Source organism: Anomaloglossus baeobatrachus, chromosome 2 (assembly GCF_048569485.1).
Source record: "Anomaloglossus baeobatrachus isolate aAnoBae1 chromosome 2, aAnoBae1.hap1, whole genome shotgun sequence".
NCBI lineage: Eukaryota > Metazoa > Chordata > Amphibia > Anura > Aromobatidae > Anomaloglossus > Anomaloglossus baeobatrachus.
The window spans coordinates 492,429,142-492,453,994 of NC_134354.1; the positions used below are offsets into that span (position 1 = coordinate 492,429,142).

At 45.9% G+C, this 24,853-nt stretch overlaps 1 protein-coding gene across 2 annotated transcripts in view; it reads left to right on the plus strand.

Moving 5' to 3' along the window:
* The window catches only part of SLC9A4 (solute carrier family 9 member A4), a 78,992-nt gene that overhangs the window by 11,541 nt on the left and 42,598 nt on the right, over window positions 1-24,853 (plus strand). The window lies entirely within an intron of this gene.

Consider the following 24,853-nt stretch of genomic DNA (forward strand, 5'->3'; position numbering starts at 1 on the left):
GCAGAAAGGAGCTTTGCCCGCACCGTGTACAGCAGGCCATTATTAAAGGGGTGGTTCACTAATCTGCAATAGTTACCACATTCCTGTAAAAGTGATAGGAAAGGCTTTTTTCAAATACCTTGTTCAGCCAATTCTGCCTCTGAGTGGTGTTATTGCGGTCCACTCATCCCCATGAAGTGACCCCCCCCGGGCTTTGTGACCTCTGAGATCCGGTGATGTCACATCAACTTACAGCTGGCCTGACATCACCGAGGCCGGCAGCAGTCTTCCTGAGTGATTGGGCTGTGGGCGGCGTTTCACCCCTCATCACAGCCCAGTGCCTCAGTGCAGCATGTCGCGCACGCTCTTCTTCACTGCAGAGTGCCCCAAGCAGGAGTGATGCTGGGCTGTGACGAGCAGTGAAACTCTGCCCACAGCCCAGTCACTCAGGGAGACTGTGTCCCGCCTCGGTGATGTCAGGTCAACTGGAAGTTGACCTAACATCACCAGATCTCAGAGGTCACAGAGCCCGAGGGTCACTTCATGGGGACGAGTGGACCGCAATAGCGTGGCTCAGAGGCAGAATTGGCTGAACAAGGTATTTAGAAAAAGCTTTGCTTATCAGTTTTACAGAGCTGTGACTACTATTGCAGAGAAGTGAACCACATCTATGATGCTGACCTTTTACTACAACGTATAACCCATCAGATGTCACTAACCACAATGACTGCAGCATCTACACCTAATAATTCACGGTGACCGTTGTCAATGGTAATTTTATTCTGAAGTTTGAAAAATTACATTTTTAGGCTAAATAGTGTTCTTCTAGAGTTACTGGAAATAGCTTAAAAACATAATAAAACACCAACATCTGCAGTTGTGCTCTCTCACTTAAGAGTCTCCTATTTCCAAGGCATCAGGGAATAACTGTTGTCATTAGTAATTATATTTAGAGATTAATATTAATAATGCAAGTGCAGAAAGGTGAAAGGTTATTTTCAGTGCAAAATATTTGCACACCATTCATGTGTGAATCTCTTTCTAAACATAAAAACGAAATTACTGTGCTAACATCAAGTGTGCACCCAGATACATTGTGTTGTATGATGAAAGGAGTCAATATTCAACAAGGAAGTCATTACTATAGCAAATAATGAGCTGAAATGGTGATCAACCGGCTACAAATTCAATACACTTTTCGTTAATTTTTTTAGGATATTCTTGAAAGGCACTTAGTTAATGTATTTTTCATGACGCATACATGTTTTCTGGGTACAACAGATAAAAAGCAGAAATCCCAATTACACCAGTTAGAAACATGACTTGACTAATTAATGCAAACTCTGATCCTGAGATATGATGGTTGAAGAGAAGCAAACTGGTTTAGTAACATAATGTTAAAACAATCCTCTGTTGATTGATGAATTCCCTTCATGACATGTAAAATCATATTTCAAAAGGTTACATTAGGTCTAATTTTCATGTAGATATATCCATTTGACTAAAGGTGGCCAAACACCTTAGATCAATGGCCGCTCATATGTGCAGGCAACAGATTTTCCATCCATCCTCCACATACGAACTGAACATGCACATGTTCTCAAGGATAATATTCCAAAGACAGATGCATCTGGAGATGGTTAAGCTTCCTTAAGAACAAAGACTCAAACATGCTTGATCCTTCTTTTCCCATCATCTGCACTTAGAGAACAGCTGGGACCCCCATACCTGACTATAAAAAGTAGATCAAAAAGAAGGAGCCAGCATGATTTCTATACTGTATTTGTTGATAAAATAAAGATTTTTGGCAAAACATTGCAATATTTTGAGCCACCCAGCCAATGTCATGGCAAATCCCATGGGGCAGGCCTACACTAAATATTATATTTTGTTTGGGGTGCCATATGGCCTCACACATCAAATGCAGAACTGCTTGAGGCAGCACTTACCTGGTGCTTTTCATTCCCGTACCTGTGACTCAGTCACAGCTGTGGGCGGGACAGGCCCAGGCAAGTGCTGCTAAGATTAAATAGCCTGTGGACAGGACCGGTGGCTGTGTGTGAACAATCACCAATAGCTAAATCAGTTTACAGATCATTAACATCCGGGGGTACTCACTGCACTGCTCGTCACTCAGCAGTCTTTGGCTGTTTTTGGCCGTGGCTTCGTGATGTAAGGGTTCACCCGAGTCCATGAGCCATGGACTTGATTGAACTTTGACTGTCACTGTGCGAGTCTTGCATCATTATCACCCGACACGGTGCATACTCTCCCGACAGGAGCGGGTCGGCTGCATGTATTTCCATGCAGCTGAGGTGCTCCTGTCAGGAGAGTGTGCGCCGTGCCTGGTGATACCGATATGAGACTTGCAGGAGTCATACGCAAGTGGAATCATACCCTCAGTGTCAGCCTGCTTCTTGCTCTGTACAGAGCGATGAAGCAGAGCTTACATTGCTCTCCCTGCATCTAGCTCTGTATAAACGCTTGTCTGTACAGAGCGAGAAGCAGGCTGACAGTGAGGGTATGATTCTACTTGCGTATGACTCCTGCAAGTCTCACATCGGTATCACCCGGCACGGCGTACACTCTCCTGACAGGAGCACCTCAGTTGCATGGAAATACATGCAGCCGACCCGCTCCTGTCAGGAGAGTGTGTGTCGTGCCGGGTGATACCGATGCGAGACTTGCACAGTGACAGTCAAAGTTCAATTGAGTCCATGGCTCATGGACTCAGGTGAACTCTGACATCACCACGAACAAGGCCGATAACAGCCGAAGACTGCCGAGTGACGAGCAATGCAGTGAATACTACCGGACGTTAATGATCGTACCCAGAAGCAGAAGCAGCTGGGAGACAGCGGCTGAGCGGGTCTGCAGGACGTGTTGTGGGATCGGTAAGTATAATGACAATGTTTACTATTAACTATATTCTTTATTTTACAGACCACCCCGCTCCATCCCATAACTGTAAAGTCCAAATTTGGGGTTTGGACACAAGTTTGCGTTATCTCAGAAACTGAAGTCAAACTATACAAAAAGCTTGGGCAAGTCTCCCGAACACGAACATCGGGGGGTTCGCCCATCACTACTAGAGGCATATAGGCAGGGTTTGTTGTCTTAGGGTATGTGCACATAATCAGTGATTGTTCAGGCTTTCACACAGCTGAATTTTCACATGAATCCCACACCTTTGCTCACTTCAGTTTTTCCTTGAATTTTTTTATGCGTTTTTTGCTGCATGTGTTCTTGCCACGTTTTTATCTCTATAGAGTTGAAGATATTAAGTAGAACAAGCAGGAAGTTCACTAAAGCAAAGTAATGTCCTGTCCCCCTTCATATTATACATTTGCACCCTTTAGTGCCCTTCATGGCACTAAATAGTGTTTAGCCTGATTTAACCTAATAAATAAATAAATAATTTAAGAAAAAGTGATGTAGAGTCTCCCCTATTTTTGGTTAACCAGCCACGGTAAAGCTGACAGCTGAGGGTTGATATTATCAGGCTGGGAAGGTCCATGGTTATTGGGCCCTTCCCAGCCTAAAAATAGCAATCCGCAGCCTCCCCTGATGTGGTGCAACACATTAGATACTCCAATTCTGGCACTTTGCCTCAGCTTTCCCAAGTGCCCTGGTGCAATGGCAATCAGTGTAATGGTAGTTACGGTTGATGTCAGCTGTGTAATGTTAGCTGGCAAGAAGCCCGGGTGTTAGTAATAGAGAGAGGCTTCAATCAGACACCTCCATTACTAACACAGTAAGTTAGAAGAAAAAAAACACACAAAAATATTTTATTTTAAAAAAAACACCCTAACTCTTGCCCTGGTTCATCAAATAATTAAAAAAAAATAAGCCATGATGATCCAAAGTAATCCATCGAATCTGATGTAGTCCACAAATGGAAGCACCTGAAATACAGAAAAAGAGATAAAGAAAGAAAAAACAAAAGACAGTCCCTCATGCACAAATTTATTATGAGAAACCCCCCCCCCACACACACTGCTAAAACATATTCCAAAGAATTCCAATTACATCCCCTGAATCTGTGACGAGTGGTGATGATGTTAGTAATGTTCCTGCTCATCACCGCTCTCACCAGGTCACAGAGAGAGCAGTGTGAGACCCATAATGTCTCACGAGTGATGATGTTAGTAACTCAGTGACGTTACCGCTTGTGAGACATTCCAGGTCCAGTGCTGCCCTCTGTGTGACCCGGCAAGTGTAGTGATGAGCGGTAACGTTACTGACGTCATCACCGCTCATCACAGTCACTGGGTATCGCAGAGCACAGCATGACTGGAAGTGACCTATGAAGCTTTGTTCTCAGAACAAGGCTCCATAGATTGTAATGCAGAATCAGTGGACATTGTGGGAATGCCATGGACTACGTCGGAGCTGCGAGATTATTTTCTTTTAATAATAAATTGGTAAACAAGGAAGAATATCTTGTCTTTCTTTCTCTCTTTTTATGTCTTTCACGTTTCCATTTGTGAACTATGTAGGATTTGGATGACTACTTCGGATCTGTGTGGTTACGTTTTTAATAAATTGATTCACCAGGGCTAGGGTTGGGTGTACTATTTAAAAAAAATATATTTTTGTGTTTTTTTTTTCCTTTTAACTTACTGGTTTAGTATTGAGGGTGTTTGATAGACACCTCTCCCTAACTACCTCCAGAGCTTGATTACAGCTGACAATAGACTGCTGACATTAACCCCAACTACCATTACCCCAATTGCCACTGTACCAGGAAAACCAGGAAGAGCCAAGGCAAAGCTTGACCACTTCTGGAGCAGCTGAGGGCTGCTATTTTTAAACTGGGAAAGGCTCAATAACCATTTACTTTCCCATCCTGATAATATCAGCCCCCAGCTGTCTGCATTACCATGGCTGCAGGGGCGTAACTAGGGGGGGCTGGGGGTGCACATGCCCCGGGCGCAGTATCAGGGGGGGCGCTGTCGGGACCCGCGTGCACCATTCAGCAAGGACGGTGATGTATGCTGCGGCCGACTTCAGGGGCCCGCAGGCAGCACTCATGACGACAGCTGCAGACTCTTAGATCCACACCTGAATGCAGCCTTCACCGCTGTGTAGGGGTTAAGTTTGTCTGTGGGCGGAGCTAGCACGCACCGTGCACTGCCCTGCCCTGCTGTCCCACAGATGATGGTAGATGATAGAATGTATGGGCTCCGTCGAGGTATGACAATTTGTCATGAAGCTGGTCATGCCCATTACCTGGAAGGAGCCCATACATTCTAGGCTCAATAGCACAGAGGAAGAAATGAGCCGCCGAGCTGTATGTCCTGTCACCCCCAGTGCTGTATACCCTGGAGAACTACCTATAATATCCCCCCACCGCAGTGCTATATACCCCTAGAACTGCCTATAACCCCCCCAGTGAAGTATACCCCGCAGAACTGCCTATAATATCCCCCCACCACAGTGCTATATACCCCGAGAACTGCCTATAACCCCCCAGTGATGTATACCCCACAGAACTGCCTATAATATCCCCCCACCACAGTGCTATATACCCCCAGAACTGTCTATAACCCCCCAGAAGCTGAATACCCCGCAGAACTGCCTATAATATTCCCCCCACCACAGTGCTATATACCCTGAGAACTGTCTACAACCCCCCAGTGCTGTATACCCAGCAGAACTGCCTATAAAATCCCCCCACCGCAGTGCTATGTACCCCCAGAACTGCCTATAACCCCCCAGTGATGTATACCCTGCAGAACTGCCTATAATATCCCCCACCACAGTGCTATATACCCCCAGAACTGCCTATAACCCCCCAGTGATGTATACCCCGCAGAACTGCCTATAATATCCCCCCACAGCAGTGCTATATACCCCCAGAACTGTCTATAACCCCCCAGTGCTGAATACCCCGCAGAACTGCCTATAATATCCCCCCACCACAGTGCTATATACCCCCATAACTGCCTATAACCCCCCAGTGATGTATACACCGCAGAACTGCCTATAATATCCCCCACACCCCAGTGCTATATACCCCGAGAACTGCCTATAACCAAACAGTGATGTATACACCGCAGAACTGCCTATAATATCCCCCACACCCCAGTGCTATATACCCCGAGAACTGTCTACAACCCCCCAGTGCTGTATACCCCACAGAACTACCTATAATATCCCCCTACCGCAGTGCTAAATACACCCAGAATGGTCTATAACCCACCAGTGCTGTATACCCCCAGAACTGTCTATCCTCCAACCCCAGTGCTGTATACCCCCAGAACTGTCTGTCCCCTGATCCCAGTGCTGTATATCACCCCAGAACTGTCTGTCCCCTGACCCCAGTGCTGTATATCCCCCAGAACTGTCTGTCCCCTGACCCCAGTGCTAAATAGCACCCCAGAACTGTTTGTCCCCCCAACCCCAGTGCTGTATACCCCCAGAACTGTCTGTCCCCTGACCCCAGTGCTGAATAGCACCCCAGAACTGTCTGTTCCCCCGATCCCAGTGCTGTATACCCCAGAGCTGTTTGTCCCCCACTCCAGTGCTGTATACCCTCAGAGCTGTTTGTCCTCCACCCCAGTGCTGTATACCTCCCAGAGCTGTTTGTCTCCCACTCCAGTGCAGTATGTCGCCCACTCTAGTGCAGTATACCACCCAAGAACTGTAAACCCCAGAGCTGTATCTCTCTCCAAACCAGTGCTGTATCTCCCCAGAGTTGTTTGTCCCCCCACTCCAGTGCTGTATACCCCCCAGAGCTATATACCTTCTCAGATCTGAATGCCCCCCTCTGGAACTGTATGTCCCCCCCATTGCTTTATGTCCCCAGCCTCCCCTGTGATGTATATACAGCAGTGTCAGTGTGCTCTGTGTGTGGCTATGTCTTTTAGTCATGGCCACCAATCTGCGCGGCACAGCAACATGCCCAGGTGGAGCTGGATGGAGACAAGCGGGGGAGGTGAGTGAGGCTGCTGCCGGCTTCCCCATATTAATAATATCTGTAATGTGTCTGTGTGCATGTATGATGTGTGTCTGTGTATGTCAGTGTATATGACTGTGTATAGATTTATCTCTGTTTATATGTATTTTTGTGAATTTGTCTTTAAATATGTATATGTATGTATGCTTGTATGTGTACATATTTGTGTATGTGCGTGTCTATGTGAGGATGGGGCCCATTGAGACTCACCCAGGGCCCACAAAAACCTGGAGCTGGCCCTGCCTGCAGCTGCATTTTGCCGCCCCCGTAGTGGGAGCCGGTTATTCTGAGTCCGGCTGTCAAGGAAAGGGGATAGCATGAGAGGATAGTGTGAAGCCATAGCAAGAAGGGGGAGTGTGATGAGGAGCACAGTATAAGACTGGGCAGTATAAGGAGACATAGTGTAGAGGACAGTGTGACTAATTCTCATCATTAGGCCTCAGTCCCACTTGCTCATTGCTTCCCATGCAAGATCATCAGATGCAATATGCTAATGACTCTCGGCTCAGGCTCTGCTGTCAGCGTGAGCCGAGTGTCATGCGACTGTGATCCGATCTTGCGATGAGATCACAGCTGCGGACAAGACGAAGGGAGGGAGTAATTTCCCCCTTCTCCACAGCCTCTCTGCGTACATTGTACTGCACTTTGATTACATCCAAGTGCAGTGCGATATTCACACGCTCCCATAGACTTGTATGGGTGTGTGAGTTGAGAATCTGACACTTGAAGCATGCTGCAATTCTTTTCTCATGCCAATATATCATGCAAAATCAATTGCAGATGGACACTCGATATTTTATCAGATTGCACTCGTCCGTGCAAAACACAAGTGGAACTGAGACCTTACTGTAGTTCCTGTATAGTCCGCAGTCTGATGATGACTGTTAACTCCCAAGTATCTACTTACCATTGTTAAAAGGAATCTGTCACCAGGTTTTTGTGCCCCCATCTGAGAGCAGCATAATGTAGACACAGAGACCCTGATTCCAGCGATGTGTCATTTACTGGGTTGTTTGCTGTCATTTTGATAAAATCAATGTTTTAACTACTGCAGATCTAGCAGTCATACTGAGCTGATGAATATGCTGGTCTACCTGGCAGCATGCCAAGCAGTCCTGTAGTGATAATCTACTGCTGATTAAACAGTGATTTTTATCAAAACTACACTAAGCAGCACAGTAAGTGACACACTGCTAGAATCAGGATCTCTTACCCCTACATTATGCTGCTCTCAGATAAGATGTTAATATCCTAGTGACGGATTGCCTTTAAGGATGTATTGGAAGTTGTAGATTCCTGCAATAGAAATGTCTATGTGTCTGACCTGACATTACAATTGATGTACCATGCTTGTGGTTCTGATGATGTATTTCTCTACTGAAGAAGGTTTTGATGCTGTTTCTGAACTGGTGTGGTTATATTGATGTATTTCTGTACTGCTGGTGGTTGTGATGAATTTCTGTATTTCTGGTGCTTGTGATGCTGGGTTTCTGTACTGATGGGGGTTCTGATTATGTATTTCTGTACCTCTGGTGGTTCTGATGCTGTTACTAGTTCTGATCCTGTACACGGGTAGCAATACATAAATTGTGAGATTGGACCACCTCTTTACTAAGAATTCGGCTATACTGCTTAATTTTATAAGTAAAGTCTTGTCCAGGTTTGAGATGAAAGTTTCGAATCTCTCTAGGTGACTGCAGGCTTCTGAATTCTCACAGCGCTTGCACATTTTTAGTATTCTCCGGTGCCAGTGGCGGGAGTGAATGGTCATGTGAGCGCAAGTATGAGATTCTTATATTTCTGGCCACATTATGATTTCATGTGTCCGGCCTTACTCAATTCATTTTTATTGGCACGTGACCATATGTATGTAAATCGCATACTTGCAGTTTCGTGACCTCTCACTGCCGGCACCAGAGAATCCTGACAGTGTGCAGTGTGAGAATTCAGAAGTCTGCAGTCACAGAGTGACACAGAGTGACTGCAGATTTTTATATCAAACCTGGAGAAGCCCTTTACTTAAAAAAATTAAACAGTTTAACCCAACCCTAGCAGCAAGTAATATACTCCCTGTCAGGATTCAGCTCTGCTCCTAGTTCTAGTAGTCATGATAATAAGTGTTGTATGCTCCACCAAATTCACATATATAGCCAAGCAGAGAGGTATAGAAAGATGTGGTAACAATTAAAACGTAAACTTTAATAATTATTTTTAAAAAATATATAAACCACACAACATAGACGGTTGCAAAACCAACCCAAAAAAGAGCAGATATTTTTTGCTCCTGATAATTCCAATAAAGGACAAATTCCACAAAAAAGAGGGAGGGGCGGATTCCTCGCTCCGTGGTGATAATAATGCAGACAACACTAAACACGTTGTCAGACACAATTGTTCAGCAGGGTCATGTAGAGAAAACTTACTGATAACTCTCTAAAAAAGAGGGAAACAAAACAATGTCGTCCAATATATAGAGGGGGGAGCCAAAATTATAGCCACACATTACCCCTCAATTGGTAACCATCTGACCTTAGATGCTCCAAGACCTCCCAACGCGTTTCATAATTCGCTTATTCCTCAGGGGATTATGGTCATGAGGGAGCTTTGATACAATGGACCTCCAGCCTGGTGTGTCTGGGTCTGGCATTAAGCTGGACAACATTGTTTTGTTTCCCTCTTTTTTAGAGAGTTATCAGTAAGTTTTGTCTACATGACCCTGCTGAACAATTGTGTCTGACAACGTGTTTAGTGTTGTCTGCATTATTATCACCATGGAGGGAGGAATCCGCCCTTACACCTCTGCATGGCTGGTTATCAAAAAAAGGGAGGACCCCATGTCTATTTTTAATTATTTGTTTATTAGGTTAAACTAGGCTTAATACCGTTTAGTGCCACATGAAAGTCACTAAAGGCTGCAAGTGTGTAATGTGTAGGGAACGGGACATTACTTTATATTGGTCAATTTCCTGTTTGTTCTGCTTTATGTCTTTCAACAAACTTTATTGAGATAAAAATGCATGCTGTAAAAAAAGCATGCAAAAACGCAAGTGAGTGTAGGTGCGGGATTCATGTGGAAATTCAACTGTGTGAAAGCCTAAACAAACACTAATCGTATGTACATACCCTAAGGGGTAAAGGAGATGCTTATTTGTCTTTTCTTTTTAATTTTGCCTTATATACAAGTAATTATTCAGGAAAGAATGTTTCTTAACATTTTTTTTCTGGAAAATCCATTTTAGCCTCAATTTTGTATGATTTATTGTCAGTTCATAAAGTGGAGAAATACGCTGACAGGATTGTTCCCAGCAGCGACCTGGGAGTCGGATACATCCAGGCGTCTTCCCTATGTTGTTCCCTGTTCATTTGAGCACTGTTTCCATACATTTCAGCAATTTTCGTGCCTCCCCAGACCTCCTGGGAGGGTTTTACGGAAAAATGCTTGAGTTTCCCATTGATTTACATTATACTTGGTACATGAGTCGAGCGTGTCCGACCTGCTCAATTTAAGTACATAGTACTTGAGCATTTTAGTGCTCGCTCCTCACTAATGGCCACCTTAAATGTTGGTGCTGTTTGTTTGCTACAGTAATTTTAGTAAATGTTGCCAAATATTCCAGGTGCATACAGTTTTCAGTTTTTATGTAAAATTAGAAGTGTGGTAAGAAATGATTCAGATGTAGCATTGGAAGCAGAATCCTTGTTTCCCAGGGGGCTCAAAGGACTCTCAGCCACAAAAGAAGACAAAAGAGCCATTAATAGCACATTGTAGTTGGGGAGGGTGGGGCTGTATTCAGGGGCATCTACAGTTGCATAGAGCCCCTAGAAACTAAGGGGCCCAAACAATCTTTGGCTCATATTAAAATACCAACACTATTTCAAACCCATGATTATTTTGGTGCCCTCTTGGAGATTTTGCATTGGGATGCATGAGTTTCAAGTTACGCCACTGTCTGTCACAAATTTTATATTTGGGACCAGGAGCTTCAGTATTTAGTCATGTTTACAAAATATTAGTGTGACATGTTCTGAAAAGTAGCAAACAACTAATGATTGCACCATTTGCGCAATTAGGCGGCATGGTGGAGTGGCAGTGCCAAACTACTGTAGATCCTATCAGCAACGTACAATACAGCAGTGAGCAAATAGGTCATTGCTTGTCCAAAACTTGCAGCTTGTTCAAATCACAGTTGCTATTTCATCACTATAATTTTGCATGGAATAACAATGCAATCCACAATTTGCATATTTTTTTCTTTGAAGGAACAATGAAACATTCTTCATCAGTATCGTTTCATCCATCTTACAGTGAAATGCCAATCCCAGTATTGTTGATGCATGTCAGCTAATTATAAGATTCCTAAATTAGCTAATAAATGTGCCAAGCTATTAAAATGGGAGTATCCAAAACATTTATAGCACAAAATGGCATCACACTCAAATATTGATTCAAAAATGTATTTGCAAAAACTGTCTTGTGCCTTATTGCTATTAGATAACAGCAGTTGGCTGAGTGGGCAGTAGGGTACTTTAATGTAGTCTAGGGCAATGGAAATAAATCACCAAGATGTTCACGTCACGTTTTCCCTTATGTTCAGTGTCTCCGTCGGGGCTTCTGACTGAACCCCAATGACCCCATCTGCATCATCTATCAATTGATAGAAAAGAGGAACTTGAGCGAATTGCTGATTGAATAATCAATATTTATTAAAGACAACATCATTAAGGTGCACAGTGCAATACATAATGACACATAGTTTTAGGCGGGCTTTGCACGTTGCGACATCGCAAGCCGATGCTGCGATGTCGCACGCGATAGTCCCCGCCCCCGTCGCAGGTACGATATCTTGTGATAGCTGGCGTAGCGAAAATTATCGCTATGCCAGCTTCACATGCACTCACCTGCGCTGCGACCGTCGCTCTGGCCGGCGACCCACCTCCTTCCTAAGGGGGCGGGTCGTGCATCGTCATAGCGACGTCACACGGCAGGCGGCCAATAGTGGCGGAGGGGTGGAGATGAGCAGGATGTAAACATCCCGCCCACCTCCTTCCTTCCGTATAGCCGCTGGCGGCAGGTAAGGAGATGTTCCTCGCTCCTGCGGCTTCACACACAGCGATCTGTGCTGCTGCAGGAACGAGGAACAACATCGTACCTGTCGCGGCACCGGCATTATCGGCATTATGGAAATGTCGGAGTCTGCACCGATGATATGATAACGACACTTTTGCGCTCTTTCATCGTATCATCTAGGATTTACACACTACAACATTGCAAGTGACACCGGATGTGCGTCACTTTCGATTTGACCCCACTGACATCGCACCTGCGATGTCGTAGTGTGCAAAGCCGCCCTTAGACATGTGATGGTATAGGAGAAAGATGGGGGACAAGATGTATACAGATCAAATGCCGGGTACAGACAAAAGGTAAATACTCTTAACATAAAGGTTCACATATAGCCTGACACTGAGGGTGAAAGAAATACACCAGGTAAGAATCAAAGAAATCCCTAAGAAATTTATGTATGCCTGTTAACAGGGGTAAACCCTGTGGGAATAAAACCATATGGCATGCTAGGGGGGATAAAGTATTAGCACCTGGAATTAAATAAGGTGTCTGGCAGGAGTGTGACAAAAATGCCCCTTACAAAAAGGCATTTACCTGAGTCCGGTGGCGGGAGGCCCGAAGCACGTTTCGTGGCACTCTAGTGAATCGCTGGCCGCTTCATCATTAGGGAACGTAGAGGGTGATGCACACGTCCTGTGGTGCAACCTATAAATACATCCGCGGAAGTAATCACCGCGAATGGGATTCAAAGTTTCGGAGTCAGAGCGGCGCATACGCCGGCCCGCCGAAACGTCCCCCGTAGCATAACCTCGGCAGTCAAGGTGTCAGGCGCATGTTTGGAGGCCCGAACAGATTGCACAAGCCACCGCGCACGCGCGGACACCATAGAGACGACGAAGCACGGCCAGGAGACGGGAGAAAGGTGCGCGCATGTGCACGAGACTCCGGACACATGAATGAACTATCAATTGCCTAGTCAGCACACACACACGAACCCTGTTTTTGAAGGTTTCAGACATAAGCCCTAATAGAGTGGTAGTTGAATCCTTCAAACTCATTTTGAACTGAATACTGGCAAGGGTTTAGTCCGGAAAACATTAGATCGTGAGCAGTACCATTTGGTCACATCAATAGCAATTTAGTTCTAAGGTGCCATGTATGCTACAACGTGGTCTTTTTCAAGTAGAATACTAGCCATGATGCCGAGTAGAATCTAGAGAGGTAATGCAGTGGGCCATTAGCTGTCCTGTTGTGATCCGGAACCATGGAAGACAACCATAAATTATTGGTAAAAGGTGACAAGAGCATTGGCAACTAATCTGGCTGCCATCCCCTTACTAACCATCAACACTAGACATAGCCGAGGGGTGAACTAACATCCTGTGCACCGCGAACGAAGCCGGAGAACTGGCTATCCTAAAGGAAGGAAAGATGAATAACTCTCTGCCTCAGAAAATAGATAAAGAATAGCAAGCCCCCCACATTCAAAGACTGCAGTGATATAGGAAAACACAATACACAGATAGATGATAGGATTAGCAAAAGGTGAGGCCCTACTGACTAAATAGGACAGAATAGGAAAGGGACTGATGGTGGCCAGAGAAAAACCCTGCAAAAATCCAAAAACCTGATAGTACAAAAGCCCTCAGATCACTAGATCTGAACTCCGTCCTATACCAGGCGCTCTTGTCATACCAATGAACAGAAAGCAGGAACCATTACACATTCAAGAAGCAACAAACACGTGGACTTATAGGAGCAGTACTCCAAACAGCTGCAGGGAGCTTCCCAGCTAAGCAACTGAGAGGGAAGATTCCCTGCATGCAAATAAACTGAAAACAACCACAGTAAAATGACAAACTCAGATAAGAGCAAAAACAATCAAACAACAAATAAAGAGCCAAGCACTTATCTGGGGTAGATGTGGTTTGGAGCAGGATGAAGCAGGCTGGTGTACAAAGAACAACTGACATCCAGCATAGCCTGCTAGCAGACCAGGGTTTAAATAGGCAGAGAGTTAGCAATGGAAACGCCCATTGCTCAACACACCTGGTCTCTGTCCAAACTATTCCTGGCCACAAGAGGGAGCCTCGCAGCAGCAAAAGCATAACTGACATTCACAACACTGTCCTAAATGAAAGAGGTCTTTCTTGGGGAAATTTAAAGTGGTTTTCCACTGCATCTTTATTTTAACAAATATGGTGGAGACACGATTTGTTAAAGGGAACCTGTCAGGTCCCTTATGCGTTCTAACATACAAGCAGGGTGATATATGGCCTAGTAACCACTTCCTACCCATCCCTGTGTTGTAATAATGTGTAACATAAATGTATAAAAATATGTTTATCACTTATGTGTTCCATATGTAAATAAGCAGGGGCTCTGGCCCCCTGGGCATCGCATCGCCCTGTGGGCGTTTGCATCTTTTCCGTGGTATCATGCCCCTGTGGGCATGATACCATGGATTTACATGAGTGACGTCCCCGCCGCTCCTTGAGATTTCGCGTGGACCGCCCCCGTGTCAGCAGCCGGGCTGCTTCGATCCGGATTCGCGGCCACTCGAAGTAAGGGGGGTTTTTACAGGGGATGGTGTATTGAGAGTTTGTGACGCCACCCGTGGTGTGTGGTAAGGTGGAGTACCACCGCTGAAGCCGGCAATGATGGGCTCACACAGTGGTTGCCGTTTAAGGTCTTTATTCACTGTCCGTGGGTTGCCCAGAGGTGCCGGTCTCCGCCGTGATGGGCCTCAGCCGATCCTGGATCCTTTGGAGGTCAGTGCCGGTGCGATAGTCTGTATGTAGGCCCTTCCCTCTTGCACTTTTGATGTTGGATCCCAATGACCTGAAGCTACTTGGGGCCTACATGGCAGCCAGAGGGATGTGGAATTCCCCTGTCTGGTAGATTCTGGTGGTCCAACGTGGAGTATGTTGCACCCTAGGGCTCTTCACCCTGCACTGCACCGGTTCCAAGGAAGCAATGAAGCTATCACCTCAGCAACCGTGTTACTCCTTTGTCCTACAGGAGCTACCGGTGATGAGCTCCTGTCCTGTTGCCTTCTGGAACTCGACTCCCCTCCCTCTCTGTGTGGCTCCTTCTCACCCCCTGGTGGTTGCTCTTCCCCTTGGTCCCTGTCGCTAGTGGGTGGAAGCCCCAGTGTTTGGATAGCAACCTTAGGACCCAAACCTAGCCTGGTCCCCAGTGGGGAGGGCAACCTAAGGTGTGTATTGAATGAAGTGGATGTGATACTTACACCGACCTCCTCTGGACCCGGGATAAGTACCGCACCCTAAGTGGGGTGCAGTACCCTGTGGTAACTGTTGTAGCTGTTCTGTTTTGTCACAAGTCAGCTTATGGGATCACCAGTGAGGTCCTCTGAATTAGGCCTCTTCAGACCTAATTCATACCGTTAACGAATATACTCATCAGTATTTTGTCATTAAGGGAGGTTCTGACTTTGTACCCCATGTCTGCCCACTTCAGCTGTAACCTCCAAAAGTACGTCTCTATACTCTCCCCTTCCTGCTGTATTACGTCAGTCAGGGAAAGAGGGAAAGGTTGGTCTTCAGGGTCAGATAACTGTTTTCTTTCCTCACCATCAGAGTAATGTCCAGCTTCCTCACCAAAACTCAATTCCTTCACTACCTCTGTCTCAGTGTCAGCGTCCTCTGTCATCACATGTGATCTGGTTCGAACAGGATTTAGTGCAATCTGCTTAGGGCGAGTAACATTACACGTAGCACAAGTACTTCTCCAGTCTGGGTTTTTCTGACTACAATGTTTACAACTCCATTCATCTGGTCTGGGTTTCTGATCATGTGATGGGGGGGCGGTAGCAGTCACAGTTTTTGCTCTTGGTGCATTAAAACATTTATAATACACTTTACATAACAATAATATAATAATACATCCCACTGTTATTTCTTTACATCCACAATGCTGCACCTCTTCCTTGAATCTGTGCCATTTCTCAACATCCAAACACCCACACTCTGGCATGTCTGCCTTTCTGAGTATTGGTCTGATATTTTTCACTGCTTCCTTGACTTTCCTTTCTTGCACTATCTGTTTGGCTGTTTTGGATCCCGCTGGAGCCCCACACTACACACTGAACAAGTTGCCCATGGCTTCAACTTATTCCCACACAGCCCACCTTTCTGCAAATGCCCTCTCAGTGTCCCTGGACCTCGTCAACAGGCCACACGTCTCCTGGCAAGTCAGAATGGGCTCTCAAGTGGTAGCTGGAAGGCTAAATCAGCATTCACTCTCACCTGCTACACTTGAAGGGCGTATTGGGAAGGGTTAAAAAAACACCTCTCTCACCCAATAGACCAGATGACTAAAGCAGGAAGGACCAGGTGTGATAGTCCTCTCACCTACTAGACCACCTCCATGTAAGTTGGAAGGCCACACTGCTCTCTAACCCACTTAGACCTGATGTGCAGTTGGGTACCCCATGCTGGTCCTTTACAAAGTATTCCAGCAACGAACATAAACTAGAGTTAAACCAAAACAATCCTCAGAGCTGACTTCTCACAGAGGGCAGAAGACAGAAAATCGCGCAGCTGTTCACTTGCCCCCTCCCAACAGACTAGCAGCGCACAGTTTGTTTAGCAAGAGTCTTATCTCATCCAGATTCAGCTTTCCAAAACACAATCCTAGCATAAAATTGAGATTACTTATATACCTTCACAGTACTAATATTCTACTTAAAGGGAAAAACTACTTTGCTATAAAACCTTCATCCCCATTTTGAGGGGAAGAAACACACAATATCTCACTATAAGGACAGATCCCAGGACCACTTGTCTTACTCATTCATTGATTCCAGAAACATATGTAACAATACACCTTCCAAGGATCAGTTAACCTCACATGCAAATAAAATTATCTAAACTGCTCTTGACACTGATGGGAAAAAATACATATGTCAGGTATCCACTCAAATACTCTATATGGCTATGCCCTGTGACATTTCACAACCGGAACATCTTTTCACAGTCCACAGTATGACCTATAACCATTAGACTTATACATACATATTATTTCACCAAGTCTCTTATCTCAATTAATTGTCACTTTGTTATTCAGAGGCTTCTCATCAATATACAACAACCTATTGCCTGCCTACTTTAGCTAGGCATTAATATGAAACCACTTATGAACACATATCCCTAGACCAGTGTATTGCCCATCAAACCATCAAAGATGCAAAGATGGCCAAAGCAAAACACAAAACACAGCAACACAGCAAATGTAATTATACAGAGAATGTCCCAAATTCCGTGCTATGCAATCTATGCAATCAGTTAATGGACGGACAACAGATTATCTTATTACTCTATATTTCAACTCTCATTCAGACATGCATGAGAAAAAAAACAATACTCACTGGTGATGCCAGAGTTCTTGAACCGTGTGTACAGCCTAACCCAGAATATTCGGGAAATCAGAGAGAGTGAAATAAAGTGTAAGAATAAAGCTTCTCACCTTGCTGCAGCTGAAATTTCACTGTCTCAAGAGTCCCCAAAATTTCTTCCGAATAGGCTGGTTGGCCACAGCCCCACGTTGGGCGCCAAAAACTGTTGTAGCTGTTCTGTTTTGTCACAAGTCAGCTTATGGGATCACCAGTGAGGTCCTCTGAATTAGGCCTCTTCAGACCTAATCAAGATCGAGCGCTCGGAGAAAAAGACCTGCATTCATGTGAGCATGATCAATTTTCTGTTTATTCAGCTAAGGTACAGTTTATTTATACCATTTACAGACAATGTGATATTACAAAAAAGGCTTCTAGCTGGACTTTACAAGTTGCTCATGTGACCTTTAAGTTTTAGCAAAACAAAAATGTAGAGTCATGCATATGAGATAAGAAGAAGATAAGAAGAACATTTAGAGACAATAATAATCCTTGAGCTTGTCTCTAATTCCGAAGGCTCCATGATTATTATGAACTACCACCAGATATACTTACTAAATTTCAATAAAATATCTTTAATAAAGAAATAGAGAAACTATTAACCCTTCTATATCATGACTGAGGCCTCAGGGGTGCCACAACTGCACATGTCTCCTGTCCACAAAATGGGTTCTCAGCATGTTCCAAGCCTGTATATCAGCATCAGTCAATTAAAAGCACTGTGCATTGGAAAGCTGGGGTTCAGATGGAGGAGGCTGACAAAGAGGTCTGGTCATGTGACTCCCTGGCAAAACCAGGTTGTCATAGGAGACTGCATCCATCTTCCAGATGCAGGATCCCCTCCTCCTTGTCCTACCAATACACCCCACACACAGGTACAAACACCAGCCACAAAAGCCTAGTCACCCGCCTAGGACAATAGGGGCACACCAGTGGACGGGGCCAGGCAGATGATGACGCCCACCTAGGGGTCCTCAGGTGTCAGGGGAGGGAACACATCAGTAGAGTGGAGTAGCCTAGTCTGGACAGAGAAAGTGAGAGGAGTGGAGTGGTAGTCGGGGGTTTTAGCTCCCGGACTACCGGACTACCTGAGCTGACTAGGTAAACTAAATGGGAGAGAAAAGGCGCAATAGGGTCTTACCCGATATATTGGTCAAAAATCATATAGAGGTGGTGCACTCACCTGATCGGGTTGTGCCAGTCACAACTCCTTCAACAGCAAAGAGTGAGCGCCTGAGCGGTCCAACATCAGCCCTGTTGCACAGGTAGAACATCAAAGGGAACTGGAGGAAAAAACAGGTTTTTCGCCGCGCTTGAAGACCACAGACATTGGTGTCAAACAGATGATTCTTTTTATTTCATTCCTACGTGTTTCGGAGACCCCAAACTGTCTCCTTCTTCAGGGAAAAGAACTTTACAGAAGCCAAGGAAGAGACCTTTTATGAAGCAGTGAAAGGGGGAGGGAAGACAAGGAGAGGAAATCCCTGCTTATGACGTCAGCTCACCATGTGTTAATATATGCGATTTTCTAATGTGACTCTGACGCGGCTCTACTCCATGTGGCTATGAGTCATCGCTCTGCAACACATGGTGAGCTGATGTCATAAGCAGGGATTTCCTCTCCTTGTCTTCCCTCCCCCTTTCACTGCTTCATAAAAGGTCTCTTCCTTGGCTTCTGTAAAGTTCTTTTCCCTGAAGAAGGAGACAGTTTGGGGTCTCCGAAACGCGTAGGAATGAAACAAAAAGAATCATCTGTTTGACACCAATGTCTGTGGTCTTCAAGCGCAGCGAAAAACCTGTTTTTTCCTCTGAGCTGACTAGGTGGCAGACGGCAGAGCAGGGCCACAGGCAACAGAGATCCGGTCGCGGGAGACCTTAAGTGGACCGGGGCAGGGTTGTAACCCGCCGGTGCAGACAGCGGGAATCCGGTCCGGAGGCCGTGCACAGTCGGGGTGTCTGGACCCTAGGACGAGAACAGCTTCAAGCCTCTTGTCAATTAGCCAGCAGGGAACAAGATTCCATGTCTTGTCCCACCAGTAGCCCTGAAAGAGCGAGACGGAAGCCCAACGCGGGGGATAGGGTGTCTGCAAGTGCCTGCAAAAATCCCAAGAGGCCGCCCAAAAACTTTCTTGGGTCACTGTATACACTCCCTATTTACCTTCTTGTTACCCCACCATCAGGACTGCAACACCCGCTGGAGAGGACTGATTGGAGGAAGGGCCTGCGGTAGAGTCGGCCGAGGCCCAGTCACCAGCAAAACCGGTGGCTAACCTCCAGGCCAGAGGGTTCCGGAACTTTGGGACTCTTTGGGGTGGACTGGTGGGAAAGGGGCTTCAATCCAGTCACCAAGGACACTGTAAGGAACTCGGGGTGGTATGACACCAGAGCTAGCGGTGGCACCAGGGGTTCAAATGTTTTGGGTGGCGGGTTGAAGGGAGAAGACAAGTTTGCAACATTTAAGAAAAGTGCCTGCCTATATAGGGATGAAATGTTTTTATGTTATATGTTACATATTTTATATCTTTTGCCTTTTTACAGTTGAAGAAAAATAAAAACCGGTGCCGGACAGCCCGAGGATGGGCTGTGTTTTACCAAGGGGGAGTGTGATGCCCTGGCAAAACCAAATTGTCACAGGAAACTGTATCCATCTTCCAGATGCAGGATCCCCTCCTCCTTGTCCTACCAACACCCCCCACACACAGAGGTACAAACACCAACCACAAAAGCCTAGTCACCCCCCAGGACAATAGGGACACACCAGAGGATGGGGCCAGGCAGATGGTGACTCCCACCTAGGGGTCCTAAGTAGTGTTGAGCCACCCCTTTAGCGTTTGAGTTCGCTTCGGTTCGTCGAACCCCATTGAAAACAATGGCAGGCAAACAAAAACACATACAAACACATTATACATGTACACATACAGTTAATAAACATTGCCATTACACTTACAGGTCCCCGTGACATGTCCTGCACTCTGTCTCCCACTGATTTTCCTTCCGATCATCGCTGCGCCCTCCCGGTAACCAGCACTGATGATAGGACCTTCCGTGACGTCAAAATAGCATGTGACCAGTCATGTGTCTATTATCTCATTGGCTACATACTGGTCACATGGCTAGACGTTATGCTAGGTCCTGTCGGTGCATCTCTCCGGTACGTGATGCTCGTTCCAGCATCTCCATGTACTGGCGAGATGCTGTGGCACATGGTTGACTCCCCGTCCATGCATGTCGGCGCTCTTTACAGAGTCAGCCCACATGCAAGGACTGGATGCCACAGCCGGTGAATAACGGAGATCACCGTTGCTATAGTAACACGCCTGTCAGCGGTGACGTCACTGCTTACAGCCTGCAGCCTCTGCTCACTCATAATGAGTGATTAGACTGCACGGGAGCAGCAGCATCTTCTTCCCATGCAGTGCTGTCTAATGTAGCATAGCTGCATGGGTTGAAGGAGAAAGAAGACAGAAGACCAGGATCGTGGAGGGCTGACAAGGAGTAATAAACATGGAGTCTCTAAGGCTACTTTCATATTGCATTTTTCCCTACGTCCACAGGTCCCGTCAGGGCATCCGTCCGGACCGCCCCTCCCCCACTCTGCAAAGCGTGCTCCGGACGTAGAGGAGTACGTTCGGGTGTCCGTCTGCAGAAACGATTGATTAAATCGTTAACATAATTAAATCATTAAAATGATGTTATATATGGATCTTAAAAAATACAAAGATACTGATTGTTAATTCTGTTATTTTGTTTATGCAGACCTAATTTTTTGATAAAGGCTATTTAATGCCGAAAACGTTTATGAAATGAATGAAGGTTACAACTCGATATTTTGCAAATGAGTGAAGAATTATAATAATAATAAAAATAATAATAAAAATAATTTTTGGACCACCATATCTGTTTCTTTTTCGTTTGGGTGTGCCAGAGTTACGCTTTTCACCTTTCATAGAAGCGCCATCTTCTGGAGCTGTATCCAACTCTTCCAGCTGCCCTGGTGACGGGTGGCTTGCTGGGTAATAATGGTGTTAGGGCTACCTGTATATTATCAACTGACCCTAAGCCCGAAATTCATGGTGTCATGCCAATATTAGACATGGCCACCATGAATTTCTAGTAGACAAAGAAAAACACAACACACAGAAAAATATTTTTATTAGAAATAAAACACAACACAATTAGTGACTCCATCTTTATTGAAATAAAGAACCCCCCTCCGCAGTAATCCTTGGTCAAGGGTCCCGCGCCATCCAATCCGGATCCAATTTCATCTGATCGGTTTGCTGGAAGGCAAAGCGATCAGATGATGTGTCAGGTTCAAGGGCCTGAATTACATGACATAGCAGCTGATTGTATAAACGGCTTTTATACAATCAGCTGATGCATCAGTGCAAAAAAAACCAAAAACAACCTACACACTTCTGTGCAGACTCCTGTCCGAGAGCAGCAGTTGATAGTTTAGGGCGGTAAAAAGCCGGCCTCACCGCTCAACTTATAGTGTCAGCTGATTCCGTCAGGTGACCGCATCAGCTGATCATCGCCAGGTCTGAGAGAGAGAAAAGAGAAGAGAGAGAGGGAGAGAGAAAAGAGAGAGAAAAGAGAAGAGGGAGAGAGAAGAGAGAGAGAAGAGAGAAGAGAGAGAAGAGGAGAGAAGAGAGAGAAGAGAGAGAGGAGAGAGAGAAGAGAGAGAAGAGAGAGACGAGATAGAAGAGAGAGGGAAAGAGAGAGAGAAGAGAGAGAGAAGAGAAAGAGAGGAGAGAAGAGAGAGAAGATGAGAGAAGAGGAGAGAAGAGAGAGAGAGAAGAGAGAGGAGAGAGAGAGGAGAGAGAGGAGAGAGCAATGCAGCCTCATTCCATGAACTCCAATTTTAGAGGTGTGTCCCGCGACTCACAGCTGATGTCCGGCTCCTCCCCTCAGTGCATAATTAAATTAAATTATAAATAAATAGTAATTATAATTTAAAAATAAATTAAATTCTTTACCGGGACAGCCGGGACTCGAACTCGGGAATTAAGTGTCCTTATGCAGTAGCTCTAACCATTGAGTCACTGCCTCTAATGAAAAGTATAGGAAGGTTTGGTAATCTTGACCTCTGTTTTGCACTTGAGAATCCAGAAGTGGATTATTCAGCTACAAAGAGGAGAGAGAGAGAGAAAAAGAGAGAAAAGGAGAAAGAGAAAAAGAGAGAGAGAGAAAAAGAGAGAGAAAAGAGAGAAAAAGAGAGAGAGAAAGAGAGAGAGAGGGAGAAAGAGAGAGAAAGAGAGAAAAAGAGAGAGAGAAAAAAAGAGAGAAAAAGAGAGAGAGAAAGAGAAAAAGAGAAAGAGAAAAAAGAGAGAACAAGAGAGAGAGAAAAAGAGAGAGAGAAAAAGAGAGAGAAATAGAGATGAGAGAAAGAGAAGACAGAGAGAAGAGAGAGGAGAGAGAAGAGAGAGAAAGAAGAGAGAGAAGAGAGATAGAGGAGAGAGAGAAAAGAGAGAGAGAGGAGAGAGCATTGCAGCCTCATTCCGTGAACTGCTCCGATTTTAGAGGTGTGTCCCGCCGCTCACAGCTGATGTCTGGCTCCTCCCCTCAGTGCATAATTAAATTAAATTATAATTATAAATAAATAATAAATATAATTTAAAATTAAAAATAAATTAAATTAAGTCCTTTTTGGGACAACCGGGACTTGAACTCGTGACCTAATGATCCTTAGCCAGTAGCTCTAACCATTGAGCCATTGCCTCTAATGAGAAGCATACGAAGATTTGGTAATCTTGACCTCTGCATTGCATGCCATCATTAACCCCGTTATTACCCAGATTGCCACCGCACCAGTGCAATTCGGGATGAGCTGGGTAGAGTCTCGGGACTGCCGCATCTAATGGATGCGGCAATTCTGGGCGGCTACTGGCTGATATTGTTAGGGTGGTGGGCTCCCCATAACGTGGCTCTCTCCCTCCTGACAATACCAGCCTCCAGCCGTGTGGCTTTATCCTGGCTGGTATCAAATATGGGGGGAACCGCAGGTTTTTCTTTTTTTTAATTATTTATTTTACTGCACGATAGAGACCCGCCCGCCGGCGGCTGTGATTGGTTGCAGTGAGGCAGCTGTCACTCAGCGTGGGGCGCGTGTCTGACTGCAACCAATCATGGGCGCTGGTGGGCGGGGAAAGCAGGGAATACCTGATTGAATAATGAAGCGGCAGCCATTATCAAAAGAGGAAAAGCTGCCAGAGATTTGTGACAGCCGTGCAGCAAGGCGCCCGTGATCGGTGAGTAGGAAAGAGAGAGGGATTGTGCTGAGGATGCAGGACGCATGCAGATAGGCAACATGTGCACATAGCTTTACTGTGAGAAGCCCCGTTTTGGTGATCGAACCGTTCTCGAACGGTAACTCGAACTGCCGAGCTTTAAGCAAATTCATCGAACGAGACAAACAAATTCGTCGAATTCGTTGAACGCCGCCCAAAATCACTCGAATTTGAAATTGGCGAACCGTTCAACTCGAGCATCGCTCAACTCTAGTCCTAAGGTGTCATGGGAGGAAACACGTCAGTAGAGTGGAGGAGTCGAGTCTGGACAGAGGAAGTGCGAGGAGTGGTAGTCGGGGTTTGTAGCTCACGGACTACCTGAGCTGACTAGGTGGCAGACGGCAGAGCAGGGCCACAGGCAATGGAGATCCGGTCGTGGGAGACCTTAAGTGGACCGGGGCAGGGTTGTAGCCCGCCGGTGCCGACAGCGGAAATCCGGTCCGGAGGCCATGCACAGTCAGGGTGCCTGGACCCTAAGGCTAGGACAGCTTCAAGCCCCTTGTCAATTAGCCAGCAGGGGACAAGATTCCACGTCTTGTCCCACCAGTAGCCCAGATAGAGCGAGACGGAAGCCCAATGCGGGGGAGAGGGCATCTGCAAGTGCCTGCAAAAATCCCTAGGGTCAGATCTCGCGGGCAACAGTTCCCACAGCAAAGACACCGGGAGCAGACTTTTCCTGTTTTATGCGGACTAGTCAACACACAAGACAAAACACTGAAGTGCAGGAGGAAGGTCCCCTGTCCTGTAAACCGGTTTGTGGGACCCGAGCACACCCCTCCGGAGGCTACTGGTATCTGGTGCTTGGTTTACTACTTGGACTTTGGGTGGTTTATTCAACAACAATGAGTACACCGGTGTCATCCGGTCCAGCCTGCAGACGGTGCCCCAGCACTGCACATCACCTATACCTGGGCCCCGGGACAACACCTCCCCTACCCATGAAGGGGATACCATCCTGCTGTTCCCCCGCTCCATGAGCCCCGGGCGTCCCAAATAAAGGCAGCGGCGGTGTCACCAAACTATCACCGCAACCCACGGGTGGCGTCACTGACAAACTCTTCCCTTGTAAATACCCCCTTTATTAAGTTGTGGGCGACGGGCTGCTGCACGAGCCCCGGATCTGGCTGCCACTCGAGCCACAGCCA